Below are 24,616 nucleotides of genomic sequence, written 5' to 3'. Positions count from 1 at the left end.
TTGCAAGGACACTGAGCAGAAGCAGCATTCAGCAGACCCTTGCCTACACTTCCACTTGCCTGCAGAAGTTACTGTTTGCAAAGATCAAATGGATCAACTGCTGCCATGCAATTTAGTCTTGGAGATCTTCAGGGACTCCAACACACATGCAGTTTTCTACTACTCCTATGTCCTCTTACATACATAGTGATAACGAATTGTTCCTTCACCCATTTGATGTGTATTCAGGGACTCAAGAAACAGCCTTCAACCTTACAAGGCCGTTCCTGTGTTACACACAGATCTTCAAGTACTGTCCTTCTCTTGGGCTGCTGGTAATGAAACTGGAAGATATTTGTCCATCATTTGATCTGAATGAAAAGAGCAGTTGCGGCAAGGATTTTCAATAAAGCAACAGGACCAGCCAGTGCCCAGGACCCTGTGCATAGATTGCCACAGGATGCTGTATATGTCATTCCTACATGTTTCATACTAATTATGACTACAGTAGCGGTTTGAAAACAACATTTAATGAAACAGAAGTTTAAACCAAGATTGCTGTAGTAAACAAGTACGTATCATGGCTGTCCTGCAGTTGGCGCTGTAAGGCTCTGCAAATGAAACACCCTATATTTTGTCCATGTGAAGAAGAAACAAAGAAATGGAACCTCTCACCCTCATCTTTTGTGGAGATATCATCTTTTGACTTGCAACTCGAAACAAGTAGAAAAGCAGACTCTGGAGCTTAAATGCATCTTCTTAGTGATCCAAGACTGAAAAGTCAAAAACAAATGAGCACTCTTACAAGAGGTTACCCAGCAATCAGCTCTTTAACCAAACACTACTACTCCCTTTCAAACCATCAAGCCAAACTAAAATAATCTGGTTTATTTGTGTGAGAGTACCCAGCGTGACCTCTGGCATTTCTTTAATGTGGAGCCAGAAGACCATGACTCTCTGACAAAGAACTGCTGGTTTGCACTTTTCTTGAAATTGTGAAGATACCCAGGAAAATGAAATTTGTGCTAAATTATGTTAAAACAGGCCAAGAAAAATCTTGATAAGGATTTGACTCAACAGACAAGGGGAAGGAAGTGGGAGACAAACCAGTCCTTTTAGGCTGCCCTGTCTCTGTTTCACCTTATAAAGTTACAGCAATATCAACTTAACATTATTCCCATCTTTTCTCAGGACGAAGACAAGTAGCTACAACGTGCCTGTTATTAAATTACAACACTCAACACGCAGCAGCACAGTTTAATGCAAAGGTTGCTAGAGTGTCCTGCAACAGTTGGTAGAATTGCTCAATTCAGAGTTCTTGATGACCCAAATTCAACACTAATTTAAGAGTAACAATCTGAACTCTCATTGCCAAATATATTAACACCTATAGAAAATGAGCACAACTTGACAAAATGCTTTAGTGCAGCTGAACTGTTATCAGCATGTAAAGGATATCAAGAATATATTATCATGTTGACTCTGGGTCATGCCAGGCTCATTTCAGACTTCAATGGAAATAGTTTTGCAGGATACAAAGGTACTGCAATATGATTAAAATGCACTACACATCTCACTGTCTTAGAGATTGATGCGTACATGAAGTCTGAAATATGCTAAGGAGGTTTTTCCTCAGCAATTTTAATCATCCATAGTAACTACCGATACTTGGTAATTCCAAACCATACTGGCAAACATTTAAAAAAACCCTTCAGCTATAATGAATTCAAAGCATCATACAGAAAAATAAAAAGTGTATTTTGCATTTGCTTGCAGAAGCAACTTATAAACCATATCCACATGAGCAGTAAATAAATATCCTCTTTCGCCAACACAAATTTTGTACCTTCCACCCACAATTCAATTGGCGGAATTTTTGCTGACAAAACCAGTGAAAACTATACTCCCACGAGCAGCGAGTTTAAAATTTTCAGTGTCTTTTTACTACAGTGTTTTACTGGCTGCAGTGTCTTATACTGCAAAAGCATTGATAATAAAGCTGTTATATTTTCTATTGTAGACTTAGAAACAACATGAAAAAAGCAATGGGTTTTTCCCCTGAAAATGGGAGGGTTGGGGGGACAATAGACATATATACATATACACAGAGACAAGATTCATATCCTTCATTCAGTGCTCTTGAAATAGTTTATTAGGCTTGCTAATGCTGTTTAGGTGCTAATATATAATTAAAAAAAAAAAAAGCCACCAAACAGCTTATCCTGGCAAACATGAATTATACAGACCACAGGTTAAACACCTTTGCACTCTTCCTAGCCTTCCTTTGGCAATAAAAAGTCTCAGACATTTCTAAGCCCTCAACTTAGATCTGCACATCTCTGCTACTGCATTCACTCCTCCTGGCAAAAGATACCGAAGAAAAATGAAACACTAAAAAAAAAAAAAAGGCAAATAAATAATGACTATACGTAATTTCCTGTAGTCACACCTACTCATTTTTCCCCATGAATCCCATTTTTAAGACAGTTCCACAAAGGAGCTGGTGAGGAAGGCAGGTTTTAGCCATAGAACTTGTCAGCTTCCTTCACTGTTGAATGGACACGCAGGGACTCTCTTACTCAAGAAACAGGGAAAGCTTTAAAATAATGCAGAGAATTTGCTTCCTAGAATTACCAGGTTATGCTGGAAGGTGAGGAAAACTTGATCAGGAACACCTAAATGCTGCTTACAGTATTGTAATTGAAGCAAGGGAGGAAAAAAAAAAAACAAACCCAGAAAAAGAACCCCAAGCAATTAAATAGGAACTGTTGAGCTATATCAGTCCATCAGTGTACCTGGCTTGGTGAACCACCTTTCCCAGGTTGTATTGGTCAAGAAGAGTGTTCTGTCAGAGAGAAAATAACAGATGCTTACAGGGTTAAAGAAGTGATATTGATATATAGCCAAATACAAAATAGCTGCTTTGGGGCTAGAGTTATGCGGTCTTATAATATTGAAAGAATTAGACCAGAAAGGTATATTAGAGTGAAAAAAAATCCACTACAAACCAAAATTAGGTTTCAAAAAATTTTCTCTCTGTTAAGCCAGCTCTTTCTATTGTGCTGTTACCCTATTAACCATTCAACAAACACTGTTGATTGAGTAGCAGTGTCTAGAGCAGAAATATGAACACAGAATTTAATACTGAGTAATGGACTATCCTGCATAGGTAGATGTAATGGTCTCAGCACCAGTCAAGTCAGGGGCCTTGAGACCAACCTTCCACTGCCCTCCACCAATCTAAGAAGAGACAGAGACAAGAAATGCTTAGGCTCCACGTGGTACTTCCCAGCACAAGCGTTAGAGAGACACAGCCTTGTATGAAAAGCTGACTGTTTTGTTCTCTGCAAGCTCCGGGGATGGTGCATTTACAATTACTTTCTTCTAAACTGCTCTCGGCTCTAAGGCATCCTTGAATTTTTAGTTACTCTGCCATCCTGTTCACCCACAATACCCACATAATTAGCAGCAGCCAAATTACCATCATTCTGTAACATGGACAGTCAATAAAAGTTGTATACAATACTAACACATCAAAGAGGAAGAAATTCAGACTAAATGGGTATGGGGAGAAGGGGGAAGGGAGAAGCTAGCAGCTCTGAGATAAGAAATAAATTTAGTCATGTAAATCCCATAGTCATTTATTAAGTTTCTCATTTGAGTCCTGTGGCAAAAGCATATAGCCAACATCACTCAAATTAAAATGCACAAATTATATGACTCTGAAATAATAAAAATAATAAAGCAAGAGGCATAAACTGCCATATCCAGGGGCTTTGGATTAAATTTTATTGTAATTGCTACTAAGCACAACCCATTTGCAAAATGATTGAAAAATTCTTGTACTCAAACCTTTAGCAAACACATAGATCACAAGAGAAGAGAGTAGCTTTTAAACACCTTACCCTATACTTTCAGGCAAAAAATTGTGCAACAGAACTTCAAATGTTTTTTATGGTCCTTGCAACTCAGCTATCCAGCTTGAGGGTCCATCAGGAGAGCATCCAGCCATGCTCACCATCCTGAAACTTTCCCACCAGCTTGGCCACTACAGAAGGAAAACAAGGGGCCTAAAGCTGCACTGCTAAAAACTACAGTTTGAAAGCAAGTAGTGGTCCCAAGTACATTTCAAGCTACTTGGTCACCTCACTGCATGTTGGGTAACCTTGGGGAACACCTACTTGGTTGACATACATGTCCAAGAAGACACAGGCAAAGAAATCACTTTGCCTTCTCACCCATAATGAGTCTCACTGTGAGGACAGTGAGCTGCTTAGTCCTGGTCTGGACTAAGGTAATTCACTGCATTCGGAGAGGCACAGCTCCATGCTTCAGGGATGCATGCAAATCAAAATGTAATCAAATTGATTAAAATAAAATATTTCTGTAAATCAAAATGAAATAAGTCAACGGTACCTACACACGTGAGCAGTAGCTGAGAAGGGGCTGTCAGAAACACTGTTTCTGAATTCAGACAGCTCAAGCTAGGAATGCTTCTTCAGAGAAAACATCACATAGGAAAGCACATGTATAATCAAACAGTTAAAAAAATCCTCTGCTTCTGCATTTGGTCAAGGCAACAGCAGATTTCCCTGTGCCAGCCCAAGCTTACTTGCTATATCCAGGAGACAGAAAGCAAGTCTGACTTCAGCTTTGCCAGTTAATGAATTACTGCATTTTTGCTGTTTTCCTTTGGTGTCTGCTAACAAAGTTGGAACAAGTGCCCCAGCTTCACAGTCACATGCTGTGGAGCCATGTAAAATCATGGCAAAATCTGATCCTCACATAAAAGCGGGCTGTACTAATTGAATCAAAAGAAACAACAACTGAGGAAAACAAAGTCCTGTGTGATAAATGTTGGTCCTTTGATCCTTTCCCTTACTGTCTAAGAATATCCTCACAAGCCTACTGGGTCTATCAAGTATAAGTGGAAAAGATTGGCTGTGCATGCATTTAATGCCTCTCAAGCTGCTGTGTGCTAGTGGTAACTACATAGGAAATCACAGAAGAGAAACCAGGAAGACAAAAAACGTATCAGACTTTTAGAGCTATGGAGGGACAAGGAGGGATAAACTACATTAAAAAATTTGCAACCCATAGAATTAAAAAATGTATTTTTAATGTTGTATATGCAGCTTTTCATGGGTTTCAAAACACATGAAAAGTCATACAAATACCATCAGGTGCATGAAGGAAGCTGGAAGGGAGGCAAACATCACATTCCTTTGCAAATAGTTATCAGGGAACAGAGCAAAAGCCAACACAGACACTGACTGGACAAGGTACTATGATTTTTGAAGTGGGAAGGGAGGAGTTTGGATAGGTCATGGGTCATTCCTTTCTAAATTGAAAAACAGAGATGATGGGGAAAAGGCAGAACAATAGAGTAGCAGCTATTTTATTCTCACTGTTTGATTTTACCATATTAAAGTAGACCAGGCAAATAAGGACAGTCTAAAAACAATCAGGAACATTTCTTGACACTAAGCCCAGTTAGAACTGTCCCTCCCATAGCCCAGGGAGGAAAACAACCTGTTTACACTTGAAGTTATCCAATAGCCAAGCCCTTTGCTGTACTTGTAGCTCATCAACATCATACCACCTTTCTAATGTCCTTCGCAATTAAACAGTGTAAACCCACCTCTTATTCCAGCATCTGCATGACAAACCACAGGCTGAAGAGCCTTCTTGCCCCCATGCTCTGGGCTGCTCCCCCTCTTCCCTCCTCCATCTGAGGCAGATCCTGTGCAGTCATTCAATTCCAGCCTTATCTATTCCCAATTACATATGGATTAAACTCAATGTAGCAGGTTTATTACATGTGCAAATCCACTGCTGTTTAATCTTGCCAGTGCTGTGTTTGGTTTTGATATATTCTGACTGGCTTACCTCTCAGCAGCTGGCTGAAGAATATTAAACACTTTGATGCACAGTTACTCACACGCACTTTCATGAGTGTTATTTATTTGTGCTGTGTGACTTCTATTAAATGCAAGTATTTCCAAATCACACAGCATGGACGAAACCACAGCAAGAAGGGGCTGCAAGGAAGGGGAGCAAAAATGTTTCAGAAATATGAGGTGATTCGGGCTTGCAGTGTTGGGAGACATCAGCCCAAAGAGATGTTAGACCATGGGAAACCAAGAAAACCTTCAGACTGTCACCTTTCAAGCTCTTTGCTCAAACACTACTGCAACCCTCAGCAATGCTACCCACTAACACCCAAGCAGTGATGCACTAACACAACAAAGCAGAACAATGACAGGAAAGATCCAAAGACTCTTTGTAACACTCTGTTATGCCATGAGGGTTGCAATCCCACATAATTAGCTACTGAGTGAAGAACACCTTGCTAACATCCTCTGACTGCCCACGATCAGCTGATGAACTGACTCTTCGTGCAATACACTCACAGCAGGGGTGAGGGCCAAAGTCTGTGCTCACACGCTGGATGAGACCTACCTCCCTTCTAGTTCCTGTAACTTTTGTCAGGTCACTATCAAATTCAACTGTTCATTGCTCTTCCCTTCTGCCAGAGGAGAGTCTCAAGTACTCTTTGGGAATTTCTGCTATGTGCAGAAAGGGGGTTCCCCTTCAAGCAGTCTCACCTCCACTGCAAAAGAAAAGTCATCATAAGATTCAACGTTATTTCCTCAGGCAAGGTTTTAAAATACATGATAAAATCTGATGCAAAAATTTGACCTTTCACCTTCCTCACCCTCATTTCCCTGCAAAGGAGTCCTTCTCTTGCTGGTGTCAGGCCCTGATTCTCCAAACAGATATTCTGCACATACCCCGTGACACATGCAGAGTGCTGCTGACATTGCTGGTTTCACCTAGAGGCACTGGGCATGCACTAAAACAAATACAAACAACAAAAGGAAGAGGCCACTGGGATAATACTAGCAAGATAAATTGAACATGCTTACTGAAAAGTTTTTCTTCTTTAAGGCAGCTAGGACATGCTAGTAGGTTTTTTTGACTTTACTTGTTTCTTATAGTTCTTGTGTTAGAACATTTATTTAAACATTGTTTTAATAGTTGAGGGTGGGGGAACAGCTGACCTTTATGCTTTCAAGAAATATACAGATTCCTGCTTCACTGTAAAACCTACAAAAATACTTTTGCTGGCCTTCAGCAGCTGCCTAAGGTGCTGTATGCATTCATTTCTTCACGTTTAACAGAGGGACATGCAGAAGTAAACACATTTATCTTTGTTTATAATTAGTCTGTTACCTTTTTGGGGCAGGGACTCCATTTTGCTCTGGGCTGGTCCATAACCAAGCAGAAGATGACTTTGGGGAACAGAAGGTGGATTTCGACAACAGATAAGTATAAATAATGAGGTAATTGAGAAAATAATAAACCTAGATATTTCCTGGGAGAATATGTTTCACTGACTGATGAAACCACAAGGACAACCTCATGATAAAGTTGGTAAGTTTTCTGAAACTACCCATTCTTAGTTTGCTAAGGTTTCCCCAAAAACTGTTATGTACAGCTTCCCTGTGAGCTGGCTATCATTTGCAGATCCACCTATCCTCTCTGAGATGTCTCATATTCACTAACATCCTACTGAGAAATTTCTTCTTTCCTCAGTATCACAGAATATACACATATATATATATATGTGTGTGTGTGTGTGTGTGTATAGGCTATATATACATACACACACATATATGAGGCATGTATAACCCTTCAGAATCTCAAATGGGTAATAGAACTGGAAAGGACCACCCAGTCACAACATTCAACTCTTCGCAACTACATAACAAACACTTTGCTCAGGAAAACCCACAAAGCATCCACACATGCCCTGACATAAAACAAGCTGGGCTCGGTTCAAAAACTCCAGAACTTCTGCCACCTTCCCAGTTCCAGGGCTCTGGCCTAGGGCACTGCAGTCACACAGTCAGCAGATCACTAAGCAAAAGCACTTTCCAACAGCAGCTCCATGTTCTCTCAGCAGAGTCCATCACCACACCATCAGCGTGCCTGCACTTCCACTTGTCTCTTTGCTCACTAGATCTCATTTAGGTAGTGGAGACAGTCTTTTATCTCTCTGGCTTCAGCTTCTGATGCTTTGTCCAAGTTCCCATCCCTGTTCAGAGAAGTCAGCTGGTGAATCCCTCAGCTCCTTTCCCTGGCCTCAGCCAGGAGGCAAAACACCTCTACCAGGCCCTCCACTAGCCCTCCCATCAAGCTCTCCAGCTTCCTCTTCCTTCATTGCTTTCATATGCTGCCTACCCTCTTAATTTGACTCAGCTGGGAAGAGTTGAACTTTCCTCACCTGGTACTCCCAGGACCACATACATAATTCCACACACCAACACATTTTCTGCTAGGCTTGTGTGTTTACTGTTCCACAGTTTCACAGTCAGTGTCAGAACAGCAAGGGAGGGGCCTACATTCAGATGTCTGTGTACCAAATCAGACATACAAATGTTACAAGCCTATCTGGAAAAGATTATGACAAAAAAAGGCAGTGGTGGAGACTTTCATTATAACAGCACAAATTTACTTCTGTTTGCTATATGCATTCCAGCTTTTTTCCCTTTTTTTTTTTTTTTTAACATTAATTTGTTCTATAATACTATACTTTCATTCATTGATTACCTACTTTTTCCATGTAAAACCCTTCATAACTCATTGGTCCAGGTTCACAACTGGCATTACTGCTCCTCAGCTTTCTGGAACTGTAACTGTGTACATAAACTGACTAACTGGTGATTCATCTCCCAAGGCTGTTTTTAAGATCATAAACAGGTGTCCTCATTGGACTGCTCAGAAACATATAATTTTTGTTGTAGCAAAGCCTAAACTCTCTCTTCTGAGATGTGGGTTTATTAATAACAGCAGGGAAGCAGGAAAGCAAAAGATTAGCTCAAATATTTCCAGCTTTTACCACTTATAAAGTTTCTTTCCTCAAGTTTTCTTGATCTAAGTGATTGTCCTTAGAAAGTTTCTCCTACCACACTTATAATCATGTGGATAATGAGTCCCCTGTACTAGCGTATGTACAGAACCTCCAAGTGCTTTCCCAGTATAATTGATATCTGCCAGCAGGATGGAAAGATCTATTATTATCTTTAAAGTAGAGTTTCTGTTTTTCCCAGAAACCTTGTATTATGAATTACTGAAGACAACCTGTTTATCTGAGAATGATCTGTGGAAGTGACTGACTCTTTAATTAAGATGCTGGAAGGAAGAGAAAATGATTCTTTGACCCACATTGGCCTTCTCTTTCTGAGGACGGTGTGAGTGAGACTATTCCAATAAAACCGTGAGGGCCAGGTGGCCTAGATGGGCTGTTGCACCCACGCTGTTCTCCCTTTGCTTTGGCATTAGCTAATGATACTTGGCCAAAAGCTGCTGCCTTCTGCACAGGAGAATCACCATTCTGGTCATTGGGTCCACTATTTGTTAACCTACAGCAGGATTTGAGCCTGGCTAAGATATTCATCATTAGCAGATTTGCAGTATATTCACTGGGCCAATTTGCCTGTGTGTGTATAACAATTTTTTAAAAGCCCACACACAATGCAATTTTGGCTGCTGGAGAGAATTCCATAGTTTGGTGGGTTTTTTCTGAATTTTATTTTACTCATTCTCACATTTCTTATTAAAGATATCAGAAGTTCCAGAGGAGGTTTGAACAGTAAAAGAGCTTTGCAAACTAAGCTTCATTTCAACGTCAATCAGCCAAGGATGTAACCTGGCATAAGTATGAAATCTTGGCCCTAGAGGAATTCAGTGTGAGCTTTTAAGTGGATTTTTTCCATAGTATTTCATTTCACCTTGAATTCCCCAATACCCTATTACAAGTTTGTGACTGAAGAATCCATTGCATTTCCTTACCTTATAGGTCTACATTGAGAGGTCTTTGTGTGGCATCCACACAAACAGCCAAAGACGGATCTGTTACAGAAGAGGGAAAATAAACCCCAAGATAATTCTTCCACTCTTAAGAAGGGAGAAAGTTGAATGAAAAAGAAAACACTTAAATCCACAGAGCACTAAAAGATGTCTGGAGATTTTAATTACTTTTGTAAAGAGATGCCTTGAAAATATGAAATGTTGATTTAGCATGAACCATTTTTAATTAAGAGGGGCTGATTTTCCTTATTATAGTCCCCCAATTTTAAATATTGAATATTACTAAAATACCCAAATATACTAACTGAATATTTTCTGTGATATGGAAGATCAGATAATACTTTATGGTGTTTCAGTACAGTGGAGTGTTGAAATGTTACTGTGGCCTTTCTCTCAGCATGATTTCATTTGGTTTTGTTTGAAATTGATTTTGAATTGAAACAAGAACCTGAAGGTCTGATGTAACTTAAGCTGACCTTTGTTCCATCACACTGTTTTCTTCTTGTAATTCTGAAACAATTTTTCTCTGCTCTTTAATAACTCATTTGCATATATCTTCAATTCTCCATAGTACTTGTTTTGAAATACGTATTGCAGGCTGACAGCACTAATAGCATAAATTTCAAGGTGAATTCTCCAGAACTATTCTGTTACAAAGATAAAGAAGGCATATGAACTTTTCCTTGTCTTTCCCTTAAAAATTCTAGTAATATTTGAATAGTTGCCCTCTTTGAACCATGGCTTTCATATTTAAGAAATTTCAGTTTATTTTGCACCAAGACTGGCACCCACTGTTCCGTGATGGGCCCTTGCCTTTGCACTATGATGGATTCTTACAGCCCTGTCAGAGGGAGGATGGTATCTCCTAAATTCAAGAATCCACCTTCAGGCCAGTGTTAATTGGCTAGCCTCTGTAGACAACCATTACAGAGAAATACTCTTCTCTGAATAGTAGTTCAGATAAGAAGCTTAACTTGAGGGAACAAAAATGTTTTTAAGGAGCCTTTCCCACTCAGTATTGATTATAACAGGAACACAAATCAATTAACCTCCCAACTAAGGCTTATAAATTGCATGCCTGTACCTGGCACATCCTCTCCACCTCCTGAAAAATATATAAATATATAAATATACTGTAGGGTTTGCAACTCAAATTAAGTTAGTCTTAAACAAGGTATTGTTGTATAAGCTGCATGAAAGCTGGATGATGCTTTAATGATAGCTCAGGTAGGTCAGCATCTATGAGGGAACATAAACAAATACTAAATCAAAAGCATTTATAGCCACAAAAAGTATACTCTTAAAACTACAACACTTGAAATTTTAGAGGCATTTTAATGTTTTCCACCTACAGCCAGAGCTGAGGAAATAACATCTTAGCAAAAATCTTAGCTGCAGAAGGTAGGAGACACCACAGCTCCATGGCCTGAAGAGATCTTGAAGGCAATGGTTATCACTGAACCAGTGGAAAACCAAGAGATGAAGGGCCTCATTCAAATCCAGTGCTCGGCTACATGGCATCTAATTTTAGTGTGTTCTTCAGCAAATTTCTTCATTTTGCATTAAAGAATGAGAGCAGAATCCACCACATAAAATATTATAAAATAGTTTCCCAGACTCTTCAAATTCCCCTTTATTCTTAGTTCTTTTTTGTTGTTGTTGTACTAATGTCACTTCTGTTGCAGGTGGTGAAAATGTCCCAGCCCTCAAACAGACTTGGGTGACATAGCATTTGGACCACACATACTTACTACAAATATGTAAAGTGATGATCACGTAGCAGCCTCCTGCCTTAAGTCTGGTCTTTGCCTTCAAAAGTGAGTTCAAGTTGCATCATTCTTAATCACCACCGTGATAAGCTGTGTCCAGGATCTTGATGGCCCTCTGATCCATGGCCTGATTTATCCTCTTCTAGCAGGGAACATTTCCAATGAAGAGGAGGAGTTGAGTCAGGCACTGATGTCTCTGCCCCCAATTTCAAATAAACCTCTAGTATTTAACCAGAACAAACGTTTAGAGACCTATAAGAAAAGAGGAACTTTTTCTTAAACACATGGCATAAGGGGAGCAAAATCATAAATCAACCAACCTGTTTTAAACAGCAACCCAATGTCTGTTATTCTGAACAGAAGAAGTTAAAGAAAAGGGTTCATCAAACCACACACAGCTCTTACATAAGTGAATTCACATCAGGTCTGTGACTCTGAGCATAAACTACGGCTGGTCTAATATTGCAGAGATGATTAATTGAATAATGTATTCAGTCACAGCATCAAAATGTGTCAATATAGAAAATGGACAGTATTCAATCAGCTCCAGAAAACACCAGTTAAAATACTCTGGGAAATGAAAAACTCATTGCCAGAATGCTATTTAACAGAAAATTATTCACAGACAATTTCACTGGCCCCATACAGATGAATTCTTTCATGCTCAACTAGGAATTAAAGGAAAAAAAATATTGGACACTATAAAATTCTCTACTCCTTGGTAATCTAAATCGTAAATTATATTCTAAATCACAAAAATAATTGGGACATGCTATCAGAAGTCAAAAAATGTTGGAATAGATTTATACTAAATATATATATATATATATGTGATTGAAAATTGCATACCATTTTGCACATCCTCTTGTTCTTCTTCATCCTGACCATTTGCATACAAATAAGGAATGTTTAAGTGCATCTTAATTGCTACACTACCTTCAAAAATAGGGAATTTTAAAGATATATTTATTATTCTGTAGGAAAGGTAATGGTAATATGACCTAATAATTATTCTATTTGAATAGTGATAAGATTTATTTGTAACAAAATCCTCTTACAAATATAAAGAAGGAACACTGAACACTATGGAGCTTGACAAGCAAAATAACAGAAAATGCCATCAAGAAAAGGTGCATTCATAGGTGAAAGACTTTCAGTACATTACTTTTCAATATATCTCTGCTACTAATGTCAGAGTAACAGGTCAAGGCATATGCAGCATATGCCAAGTTTATCAGGCAGAAAGAAAATGTAGATTGAAAAAAAAAAGAAGTCAGAAGTATCTGGACTTCTTGCACTTTGGAGGATTTTCTTGTGAAAGCAGTTTTTTATGAGCTGCTGAACCAATGTTTTAATTTAGCAAAGATAAATACAATTTCCTATGTGTGACCTTGAATTTTAAGTCTTAGCCCAGAGGGAATATTTACAACCTGTAAACAGACTCTGATAATGGAAATTCTGACAAATCTCATAATTATAATGCTAGTAACATTTATCCTCCAATTTTTTTTCCCCTCTCTCCCTCCTCTCTAAAACATAAATATCCACAGCTGACTAAAATCATTGTCTTAGTGTCTATCAGAACATAGACCTTCACAGCATAAAAACCATGGGATCACTTCCCATTTACTTTGACTTGGCTTTACCTTAGTGTGTATAAAATCAGTCTGTATTCAGGCCTGTATTCTGTTTTGGAGCCTTTCACAAAATAACTTATATTGGCAAAATTTAAGCACATGATTATCTTCCTTTTCACAAGGACTGTAGAAATCAAAAAGTGTTCTTTTTGCATGTTCTGACTGGCTTTCCTATTTCCTACTGCCTCTGTAAAACAGGAGATTTCTGTTCCACTGCCTTTCAGAGCCCATCCATCCCCTGCCTAATGCAACACTGACAATATAGACAAGCCAGAGACAAAAAGTGGTGTGTCTGGGTTCTATGAACCCATACTGTGAGTGCCCACCAGCAAGGCTGCTCTGAGGTTACACGAAGCCCCTTCATTGTTTTATGGGGAGAGTGAGATGGTGAAGGAGCTGTACAACTACTGCTAACAAACATCAGTAGCCACATTTTCACACTGCAGCAGGGTTTTCTCAGCTCAATAGGGACCATGGAAACATCCTCACCAGCAATGATTTCCAAGAGTGAACTTGCATATGCCCTAAAACTTCCGTGTGCTATTCAGGTGCTCTCTCTGTATCATGAGTGCTGTGTCTCTAGCCCAACAGCTCTTAGTCAATGTCTTTTGCTCCAGTGGCACTCACCAGGTACAAATCCTGATCAGGTCAGGGAGACCAGACATGCTTTGACAAATTACCATCAGCTGCTTGATGGGCCTTACTCCAGTGGTAAAACTTGTTTTATAAGCAGCGGTCATGCAAGACCTTTTCTGCTCCTCACACTGCCCCACCAGTGAGTAGGCAGGGAGTGCACAAGAAGTTGGGAGGGAACACGGCCAGGACAGCTGAGCCCAGACCAAAAAGGGTCAGCTCAATATTCAATTGCCAGATTTGTTGTATATAGGGGGGACTGAGCAAGTCGCTGCATGGTACTTAGTTGCCAGCTGGGGTTTGGAGATTGGGCTTATAAAGCCAGACCTATAAACTGTCCCTTGCTGATCATCCTAATTCTTGTGATAGGAACATCATCAGCCTGTGCTTGTTCTTACTTATTGTACAGTTCAGCTTCAGCATGGCTGCTACTCATCTTCAAAGGAAAGGATACATAGATCTTGAGTTCTTCTCAACCAAGCCTTCTGGTGGGCAGAAAAATATTTTACTATGCCAGTACACTTCACATATTGTAGTACTCTGGGTTTTAGGATTCACAGTTATTACTGTCTACTACTGTTATTTCAGTATTTGGGGAATGAAAGGAGAAAATAAAATCTTCTCTAGAATCCATCTCCTGCAAATATATTCGTTAAATGGGAAGTCTCTGGGAGGCCTTGGTGTCAGCTGTCTTGTTGACTTGAACCTGTACTACTACAGGTTGTATCAAGTGTCTTTGTGAAAGTCCTTTCCTAATGTGGCTTCACAAACTGCTTATACCTCCTTATACTCTGGAAAAGAAGTTCAGCTGTTAGAGACTAATTTGGGGAAACCAGTCAGAAATGTGCTGACTGAAATTCCTTCCTTATTGCATCAGATAGATCTAAGGAGAGGGCAAAACTTCCAGCAAGTGAAACACCACATCATATGCCTTTCAAAATGAGGAGGAAAGAATTTTCCCTTGTTCAAGAAGAAAATACTAAATTCTCTCAAAATAAGCCAAAACCTCCAGCACCACAAACGTTTTATCTTTTATCTGTACCTCTCCTTCCATAGGTTATCATATGATAACATGCTACAGAACTACAATACTTTGCATCTCCTTTTTTTAGTTTGCTTCCTGAAGCTGCAATTCTTCTAGGAGTTCTGGTTATACTGCTTTTCAAGCTCCAGAATCATACTGAAAAAGCAAAATTCAGTGCAGCTATTTGTGCAGATATGTTCAGTAACCATGATGGAAAAAGAAAATGACCCCAAAACAGAAACCAGCTGTATCCAAGCATGTATAGCAGCATGTATAATTTTCCATAGCCTTGGGCAAGAAATCAATGCATAGAAAAATTCCTAAGGTGTCAGAGTAACCAGAAATGCATTAACAAGTAGATAATTAGGGACTGATTATGAAGACTTACCAGATGGATATAAAATTAAAGTTGGGGGGGGTTTTTTTGGTTTTGGGTTTTTATATATTACCCAAGTAACCTGCATTTAGCTGCAGTCCGCAATTTTATTCTCCTCATTACCCAGTATAGCCAAGAAGTTTTTTACCCACTGTTACTGGAACTTCACCCACATATTCTTCCTAATTTGATTCAAAATGCTTCATCTGGTACCCAGTTCATGTCTTTTTTTCACTCTGTTGTCAAAAGGTTAAAAATAAATCAGTAAATAAGCAGAAGTATTTTTCATTTTGAAGCAGTTGTAGAAGGAATTGCCTTTTCAGTAATATTCACATTACAAGCAACTACTTTTCTTTCAAACAGTACTCCTTTTGAGAAAAAAAGAAAAAAAGAGTATCCTATATGTTGTCTAATGTCCATAAAAATTATGTTAATGACATATTGGATTTAGGAGTCTGGATATATAAATGCCAAAAGTTCACTGCCCAAGCTCTGTAGCTATTTTGATCTCATTTACACCCAGTGAAAACTTCTTTCATGGCTGTATACAGCAAACAATGTCCATACTGAAATACCTGCACTACCTGTGACATCTGAGAAGTTTAGACTAAATTGATTAGACTAGCAAGTGAGAAGGAAAAGCCAAAGTTGCTATCAACATGTAGACTGAAAATGTCTAAGCTTCATCACAAGATGACAAGTTCATCATTAATCAAATGTAAGGCATACAGGGATTAACTTTTCTATTAACAAAGCAAATGGTTGTGTAAAGTAAAATAGAAGCAGTGCAAATTTTCCAAAATGTCCTTTTGCTGTGTCATAAACCACTACTGGCAGGGCAGCTCCTGAAAACTATACTGTCAGTTCATTGCTGCCACACAGAGATTGCAAGTGAGAGTAACAATAGATGTTTCAAAAAAAAAAAAAAGTCTCACCACTAAAAAATTAGTTCATTTAACATAATTTTCTAAACAGCTGTCAAGTGGTAACAGCTTTTGTTCATTACTACTAGAGTCAAATCATTGCTCTGGATTCAAAATCTCCAGGTTTGCATTACCAATTCCCCAGCCTCTCCAATCCCTTCAATTGTCCCCTCACATGTCAGTTCTAAGGGCTCTCGCTTTATGAGGGAGCTGTGGTAAATACATGCATTATGCAAAAAATATTTACCACAAAAAGAAATCTATGCATGAGTACAACCTAAACTCACAGCAGTGCTCTGAATACCATCTTGGTGATGCCACCAGATTTTATGGCTCAAGATTGCAGAGATCCTTGATAGCTCTCCTGAGTCTGTCCTCACCCTGCATCCCCAAAACAAAGAGGACTTGATACATGAACAAAGAGTAGGACACAAAGAGAGAAATTTTTGTGTGCTCTTGCTAAATAAGTTGTCTGACAGGGAACAAGGAGAGTTGTAATGCGCGTATGTACTATTGTGGGAAAACCTATTTGGGTCTATTACAATAAAGAAACAGATGAAGAACAGTCCATCTGTGCACAAATATGACCCCTGTGATGCTGCCAACATCAGAGTGATCTGCCAAATGATGCCATCTGCACAAATGGAAATTCTTCCACGGGCAGATTGAGCTCACGTGCAGATTTAGTAAAACTCTTAAAGGAGTACTTTATCCAAGGGGACTGTCCACTTTGGAGGTGGAGGGAGATTGCTATCTGCTAATGCTTGTCTGCTGCATGGCACACTGGGGGTCTGAAGGATGTTGTCCTTCACAGAAGTGGGGAGGAGGGGGTAAAGAGAGTAGGGTAATGAACTTCTCCATCTCCTGGGATCCTTGAGCAGGACAAGTGCATCTTGTTTTCCTGTCAGAAAGAACTAGCTTCTTCCCTTGCACTCCTCTAGGAGGATTCCTCCTTGTCACCTCAGTGAGGGCAACTGGAAGTTCAGGGCTGCATTATCACTTCATGGCAAGGACCTTTTGGCACAATGGTTTGAGAGTCCTGATTTTGAGTGGAGCACCTCATCTCACAGAGCTCCTGACCTGCAGAGAAGGAACTTAATCCCCTAGCACAGCACCTCAAGTGATTTCCAATTGTGACTCCATTTCTGTGTGACCTGTCATCCCAAAGAGTAGCATAGGTGGTTGAATCCATATGGGCCTTAAAAACTTCTTTGAGAGCAGCCACTCTACAAAGAGGTCATCTGTACACTGGAGCACAATGAAGTTGCCTAATTTCACTGACACTTTCACAGTTCACCTTATCTGAGAGGAAGTGCCAAAAAAGTCACCACAATTACCTGGCAAGGAGAGAAGCTGTCTGCTCTGGAAGTAGATCGAGCCCTGTGGCTTGACAGAGCATGTGTTTGAAGTCATGTAAATATTCACACATAGGTGCAATCGTCTTTGAAAGGAGCTGTATAGGAAATTAAGACAGTGAGTCCTCACAAGCCACAGAAAGGTGCCTTTGGCAAGGATCTGCCCACAGATGCCATGAAGTTGAAAAAGAATCTGATCTGAAACAGAAGGTTAGAAGTAGTTTGGAATTTTTGCCTGCTGCTGAGTCCCCTTGACAATTTCTCTGGGTTTACAATGATATTGTAAAATCTTCATCTGTCCCCTGTTGCTTTTTGAAAGACCATAAAAGGAAAATATATAAAAGAAGAGATCAAGAAACTGATTTTGTGGTGAAAACTAAATCTGACCATGCACAAAGCACTGCGAAGAGACAATAGTCAAGTTAGAAAGGACAAAAATATATATTTCCTTTAATCCTCTTTCTGCAAGACATTTTAGGTGCTACTTATAACAACAAACACTAATAAAATCAGAAAGAACTTATGTTAATTATATCCCTGGAAAAATACACAGAACATGAACTTCACTCATGATAGGCCTTATTCCACTTTCAGTCAGTATTATTTCTGCCAAAAAGTTTGGATATTTTAGCAAGAAATGCACTATCTTTACATATCTTTCTTCTGGATGTCCTTCTAACACAGGGAAATATCTTCACTTTTCTTATTCAGAAGCAAAAAACTTCTAACTACTATTTGCTGGTCCTGATCTGAGATACAAGTTTTGTATCCACAGGTATTGATTGAATAAAGCCCAATTCCAAAACTGGCCTTAGTGTTCAATGATGAGCACTGAAATAATGAGCTTGAGGGGTCAAAGTTCAGGAACAGAAATTGTAATGCTGAGACAGGTACTTGGGGAAGTCCCCCGGGCATCCCAGAGGTGGGTATCCAGTGCAGTAGGACAGGTGTGGGCAGGCCCATAATGTGAAGCACCATGGTTTGCCAGGTGCCCCCTGCCCCGTGCAGTGCAAACTAAAGACACCCTGCTCTCTCCAAAGTCTTCCTTCCCAAAAAAAATGAACAACTTGCATTTTTTTTCCTCCTTTGGAGAGCACAACTACTGTAGAACACAGCCTCACCCTCTTACATAAATAAATCACCTTTCAAAAATGCAGAAGATCCACTTTCACTGTATTCCTCAGCCTAAAGGGATTCACAGCTACACCTCTCCCAAGAGCAGGTTAAAGCTACCAACTGTTCTGGAAAGAAAGTACTCTCCTATCCTGTGGCAAAAAAGAGACAGTAAAAGTGCCTTGACAGGTAGATACCACATAGAGAGGTTAACCATCAATGATTTTTCACATGAAACTGAGGCAGCCTGTGGAGCATAGAACTTCTCCATCTCCTGCAAGCACCCTGATTACAAATTCATGACCTAAATCAGTTGCAATTAAAAAAAACAAAACAAAACAAAAAGGCAGTTATTCTGTTTAATGAGAGATGCCACCCTCCAAAATGTCCATGCTGAATTTAGTCTGTTTTTCCTTTTTCAGGGAAAGCATTAAACTATTCAAACATGTTAAAAAAAAAAAAAAAAAGAAAAAAAGAAAAAAAAGGAAAAAAGAACTGTATACTTGTGAGAGACGACTGATTGATACATGCTGTCAGTGGACCAGTTTCCAAGCTGATGGTGACAGCTCCTCCAGTACCGCTTTAGAACTAGGTTTTGAGGGTGCAGGGAAATATGTATAAATATAGGTATAACAGAATGCCTTCTGTTCAAAATTATTTTTCTTCTTCCAAGAAATGTTTTAAATGTTGACAACCAAGCTGTATCAGAAAACTAATCAGCACATCGACACCTCAGAGTCAAAACGAAATGCAGATTCCACTTAACTTGAATGGCAGTTGCATAGTGACACTTGTCTTCTGTGAAAATTATTATGGAACAGAACCAAGACCTGGAACATTTGGGTTCTTTGTTTTGCCAGTCTTTCTGTGAGATACTAACCAAGATATGAGACTTATTTTTTTGTGTGTGTTTTTTGTGCTTGTTTTTTTTAGTTATGCATTAGCTTACTCTTCAGTTTTGTGAGGAGTTCAGTTCAGAAAGTGATAAAAATTTGTTGGATGAATAGCATCAGCCTGCTGTCTACATTTTGCAGTCATACTAATCACTCAGGGACACATCTGAAGTTGGGCACTAAAGAAATGGCAATATACCTACAGGGAAGGTCCAGTGTTTTCTTCTTCAAGAGTAAGAAGTGCTCTGAATAAAAAATCTTCTTCAGGAAATATTTGTTCATGTAATTTCAACACAAATCTTTTTGCTTCCAGTTTGCTGCATCATTTTATTATAACAGAATTCAGACAACTGTGTTCAATCTTGGATAAATTTCCTTAATTTTTCTCTTGAAGAACTTAACTTTTTAAAAATAAGAAACTATATACAATAATGTAATAATATATTACTGTAAGAGTACTAGACATATTAAACCACTTAGTAAATTATGATTTAAATTTTTTTCTTTTCAACATAGGATATCTTATTTCATCCATCTTCACTTTGCATTAAGCACTTAGAAAACAAAAATAGGGACATTTTTTTTTTACAAAAACCTGGTGCACTTGAACAGAGCAAAGTATATCGAAGAGTATATAATAAAAATGAAACCAATATTAATGAAGGTTAATTTTTTATCTAATTTTAGAATTCCTGCTGATAATAAAGCTCTTGATGCAATTATATTTCAAGAAAAACAAAACAAATAGACAAAAGTAGGAGGAATTATTTGCTTTATGCAAGATGATGATTTAACTAGATATTTTCTACTTTTTTTCCAGCTGAGAAGTCTTTCAATTAAGGCTGCATAGGTTGTGTTATCAGCAAGATACTGCCTTTCTCTAAGTATTTTGGATGCTGGGGAATATTCCAAGGACAACTCTTGTTCCTCTCTTGTCAAGATATCTTATAAACTGTCAGGTGGCTATTTATTCCACCCAGCTGAAGGTCTGTCTTGAAGGATATTTGATTAGGTTCATCTGATCAAGACAGAGATCTAACATTACCAGAAGGATGGTAATTTCTATTGCCAAGTTAAATGTTCAGAGGTACATGCATTTAACATGGTTCTGTCTCCTATTTAAGACGCAATGTAGATAAAGTTTCTTCCTCGGTAGGACATAGGTCTTAATGCAAGTTCAAGACTTCACCAATCTCATCTGACAGTGTTATCTCTTTATGCCATCCTACAAGATTAATTTACTCAGTTTCATAAACAGTAAACTGTGCTAAAACTTTGCTATTTCACTGATTTTAAAATCATTACAGGTAAAAATATTTAAAACCATGTGTCCTCAAAAGATGAAGAAGAAATGGCCATGAGCTGACTTCACACCTCAGTTAGTCCCTTTAGATTTTAAAGAACCACATCCTATATAGTTTAGATAATTTAGTACTTTTATATATATATAAAAGGAAAAGGGTTTTATAAAAAGCTCTTTACCAGGGTACCAAGCATATAAAATTTAAAAGATTAATCGACCTCCAGGAAAGAGATGGATGACCATTGATTACCATGCACACATGTCCAAGATAATAGATGAGTGCTGTTGGACCATTGATCTTTGTGAATGAGCCTGACTTTGGTCAACTTACCACTCGTCTTTGGGACTCTTTCCATTAGCAGCTAACCTTAAGTAAAGAAAAACAAACAAAACCCAGCATATCCCACTGTGTTCTAAGCCACTACTTAGAGTGCAGTCTCATCAATACAGCCATAGCTCATCATAATGTTGGAGCTGTTCAGCAAAAAGAGAAGAGATGGTTTCATTTTTCACCATTCTGTAAAGAGATCCACAAGATTTTTTGTGGTTTTCTGCCAGGCCCTATACTCAGTCTCCTGCTCAGGTCATTTTTCCCATCAAAGTTTACATTTTGAGAACAGGTTGAAAATGTGAGAAACCATTCTACAGAGATAGAATTGTTTATCAAAGCTTTCCCATGGCTCTCATTCTGATTTTGTGCTTTTATGCTTGCACAGTGTCAGATGAGTTTTAAACAAATTTTTCTGCTTTTCACCAATAGAAGCAAGATCCAGAACAGCCTGTTGAAAATAGATGTGAATGTTTTGCTGACCATTGTTGTGCTGTAGAAAATCTGAGCCAAATAGCCAAATAGTGTAGAGGGACTCCTTGCAGAACAGGGGCATATGATACCCCTGGAAAGGTTGGACAACCCAGGGTTGCTGAGAAAAAAACCATGAACTGGCCCCTGGCTGCCGGCAAGCCTGGAAAATACCTGGCTGCAGGCAGCCCTGAAAGTCCTTGGCAAGGTATGCACTGGTCGGCTCCCCTGCAGATTAGAGGCCGTCTAGAGGCACTGGGCGTGAATCTTTGCAAAAGTAGATATGAGCTTGTATAGTTAAACAATAAAGCGGAGAACGACGCTCAAATCATATCGGTGTATGTGTCATTACTCTGGCCAGCTCTCCAGCACTTGAACCCCCCAAAACCTGGCGCCTGAGCAGGGACTTGAGTGATTTTCACTTAGATGTGGTTTGTTTTTGCTTAAATGCATTTTGCTTGAATGCAGCAAGACTCCGAATCATTGCAAGGACAGTGAGGATCCTGGAGAGCTGGAGCGGGAGTGTCCCAGCAAAAAAGTTGAGTGGAGCCGGAGACTGGAGCTCGCGCAGCCGAGCGGGCCCCTGCAGGTAAGAAGCTATGGAATACGAGGCTGGCACTCATCTCCTAGCCAGCATCCTCTCTAAGAGAGGCGAGACTGTAAAAGATTGAGATCTCTATGCCCTAATAACGTGGGCCCAGGAACAAGGGTTTTTGAAATGCACTTTGCTTTTGTTCTCGTCTGAAGAATGGTGGGAAGTTGGAAACAAACTGTAGCTGTCCACAATTGAGGGAGGAAAGGAAGGTAAAGAAGCTAAAGCTCTCAGATTAACATGGAGAGCTGTGACTAATACCCTCACAGAAATGAAGGCAGAGAGGAAGGTGGCCGTGGCAGCCATGGAGGCGCTGGGGAGTGTCAGCCCCGGAAAGGAAAGAGATGGGGTCTCACGGAGCGGTGCCTGGAGGCCAGGGCGGAGTCCAGGGTTGTGCGATTCTTCGGGCTGACCACAGGTCAACCGATGAAGGGAACAACAGCACCCGTACATTCGCTGAGGGAGCTGCTGGACACGAAGGGGAAGGAAGTTACCCCACAGACGCCTGAAGTAGAAATGGCAGCAAAAACGGAAGTTCAGGCTCCCGACTCTGGGGGCAGGGCTCAGACGAGCATACGGGAAGTGAGCGGTCCTAGCTCCCGGCCAAAAACAGCAGCGCGCCACCCCCCTCTGCCAGACAGCGGATCATCGTCTGACTGCGAAGCAGCCTCTACGGCTTTGTCGCCCACAGAGCCAGAACCAGCCAGGGCTGCTGGGGGTCAGCCCCAAGAGGAGGAGAAGCACCAAGAGATGATGCATGAATTAATCAAGAAGCTCACTGAATTGTCTACACGTCAGGACGCGCTGGAGTCTAAGGCTTGCGAAACCACACCATCAGCACCATGGCGTCCCGTGGACCCACCGGTCAAGACAGCCACCAGAACTCCTACGTTCCCATCGGGAGAACCGGGCACAGGGCCTACAGCCTTTCCCTTCCCGCAAGAAGAGGTGCAGCCATTGCCTCCATCAGCCCTGACGGCGAGGACTGATCCATTGCGAAAGAGATGGAACAGAGTTGTCCGTAACACAGTTATTGAAGGAGATTGGCAAGCCGTAGATGCCCTAGCCTGCCCTGTACTGATACAGGGGGACACTGCAAGGTGGGAGCCCCATGACTGGAAGATCTTGCAGCAAGCGAAGCAAACGGTCACCACGCATGGCTTGCAGTCTGAAGCTACACGGAGCATCCTGAAGTTTATCTTTACAGCAGATGTCCTGTGTCCTAATGATTGCATCAGCATCACACAATTGTTGTTAACCCCTTCACAGTTCCTGCTCTGGGAGCGAACGTGGAAGCAGCTAGCACAAGAAGAAGCTAGCAAACAGCAAGGTGACACACAAGACCCACTGTATGCACTCCAAGCTGACATGCTAACTGGGAGCGGAGCTTACGGGGCGACGGTGACACAGCTGACCATGCCCATAGTCATTCATCAGTTGTCACAGACTCTTGCCCACAAAGCCTTGTTGTCAGTACCCGAAAAGAAGTCTCCTCCGTATGCAGCAGTCCGACAGGGGCTGTCGGAGCCATATGGTCAGTTCATTGACCGTCTGTCAGCAGCCTTGAAGGACGCAACTGAGCTCTCTGAAGAGCTCCAAGAGTAAATGTTCCTGACCCTTGCCTTTGAAAATGCTAATAGACAAACTAAGACAATTCTTGCCACACTGCCTCAGGGAGCAGGAGTAGACGAGATGCTGGTGCGTGCTAGCCATGCGGAGCAGTTGTCTCAAACAGCTGCATTTACCGCAACGCTGCAGAATGTCCTGCAAAAACAGGGACAAGTCATCGCCGCAGCGCTGACGGGAGGGGCGCAAAGTAAAAATGGGGCGAAGTAAAAAGGAGGCCCACCTCCTGATCCCTGGACGGGCGGAGTAGCCTGTTTCCGATGCGGTGAAGAGAGGCCTGCGAAACCTTCAGGAGACAGATGACCCTCTTAGAGATTGGCTTAAGGGTCTGGGTATCACCGGCTGGCTGCGTACCTTGGTAGTAGAAAGCTGCCGATTGCTATTTGTAGTTATATTGGGCTTATTAGTATTTGGGTGCATTTTTTCTTGCATTAAAGCAGGGCTGCGAAAGATCATCGACCAGGCCTGGGTTGCCCAAAAAGAAAACGGGGGATGTGTAGAGGGATTCCTTGCAGAACAGGGGCATATGATACCCCTGGAAAGATTGGACAACCCAGGGTTGCTGAGAAAAAAACTCTGAACTGCCCCCTGTCTGCCAGCAAGCCTGGAAAATACCTGGCTGCAGGCAGCCCTGAAAGTCCTTGGCAAAGCAATACACTGGTTGGCTCTCCCACGGATTAGAGGTCGTCTAGAGGGACTGGGTGTGAATCTTCGCAAA

General features: G+C 40.4%; 1 long non-coding RNA gene across 1 annotated transcript in view; it reads right to left on the bottom strand.

The window, feature by feature from the left end:
• Nucleotides 1–22,767, bottom strand: part of LOC125327860 — a 35,154-nt gene extending 12,387 nt beyond the window's left edge. The window contains exons 1-8 of the long non-coding RNA XR_007204401.1: nt 22,629–22,767; nt 15,443–15,530; nt 11,607–11,876; nt 9,838–9,897; nt 8,270–8,397; nt 6,442–6,592; nt 2,775–2,824; nt 655–752 (exon numbers count right to left, since the gene is read on the bottom strand). This is a non-coding gene — a long non-coding RNA (uncharacterized LOC125327860). The remainder of the gene's footprint in view (nt 1–654; nt 753–2,774; nt 2,825–6,441; nt 6,593–8,269; nt 8,398–9,837; nt 9,898–11,606; nt 11,877–15,442; nt 15,531–22,628) is intronic.
• Between the last annotated feature and the right edge of the window lie 1,849 nt (nt 22,768–24,616).

The sequence above is a fragment of the Corvus hawaiiensis genome, chromosome 1, assembly GCF_020740725.1.
Source record: "Corvus hawaiiensis isolate bCorHaw1 chromosome 1, bCorHaw1.pri.cur, whole genome shotgun sequence".
NCBI lineage: Eukaryota > Metazoa > Chordata > Aves > Passeriformes > Corvidae > Corvus > Corvus hawaiiensis.
The sequence above is the reverse complement of the archived record's forward strand: the minus strand, read 5'-3'. Positions and strand labels throughout refer to the sequence as shown.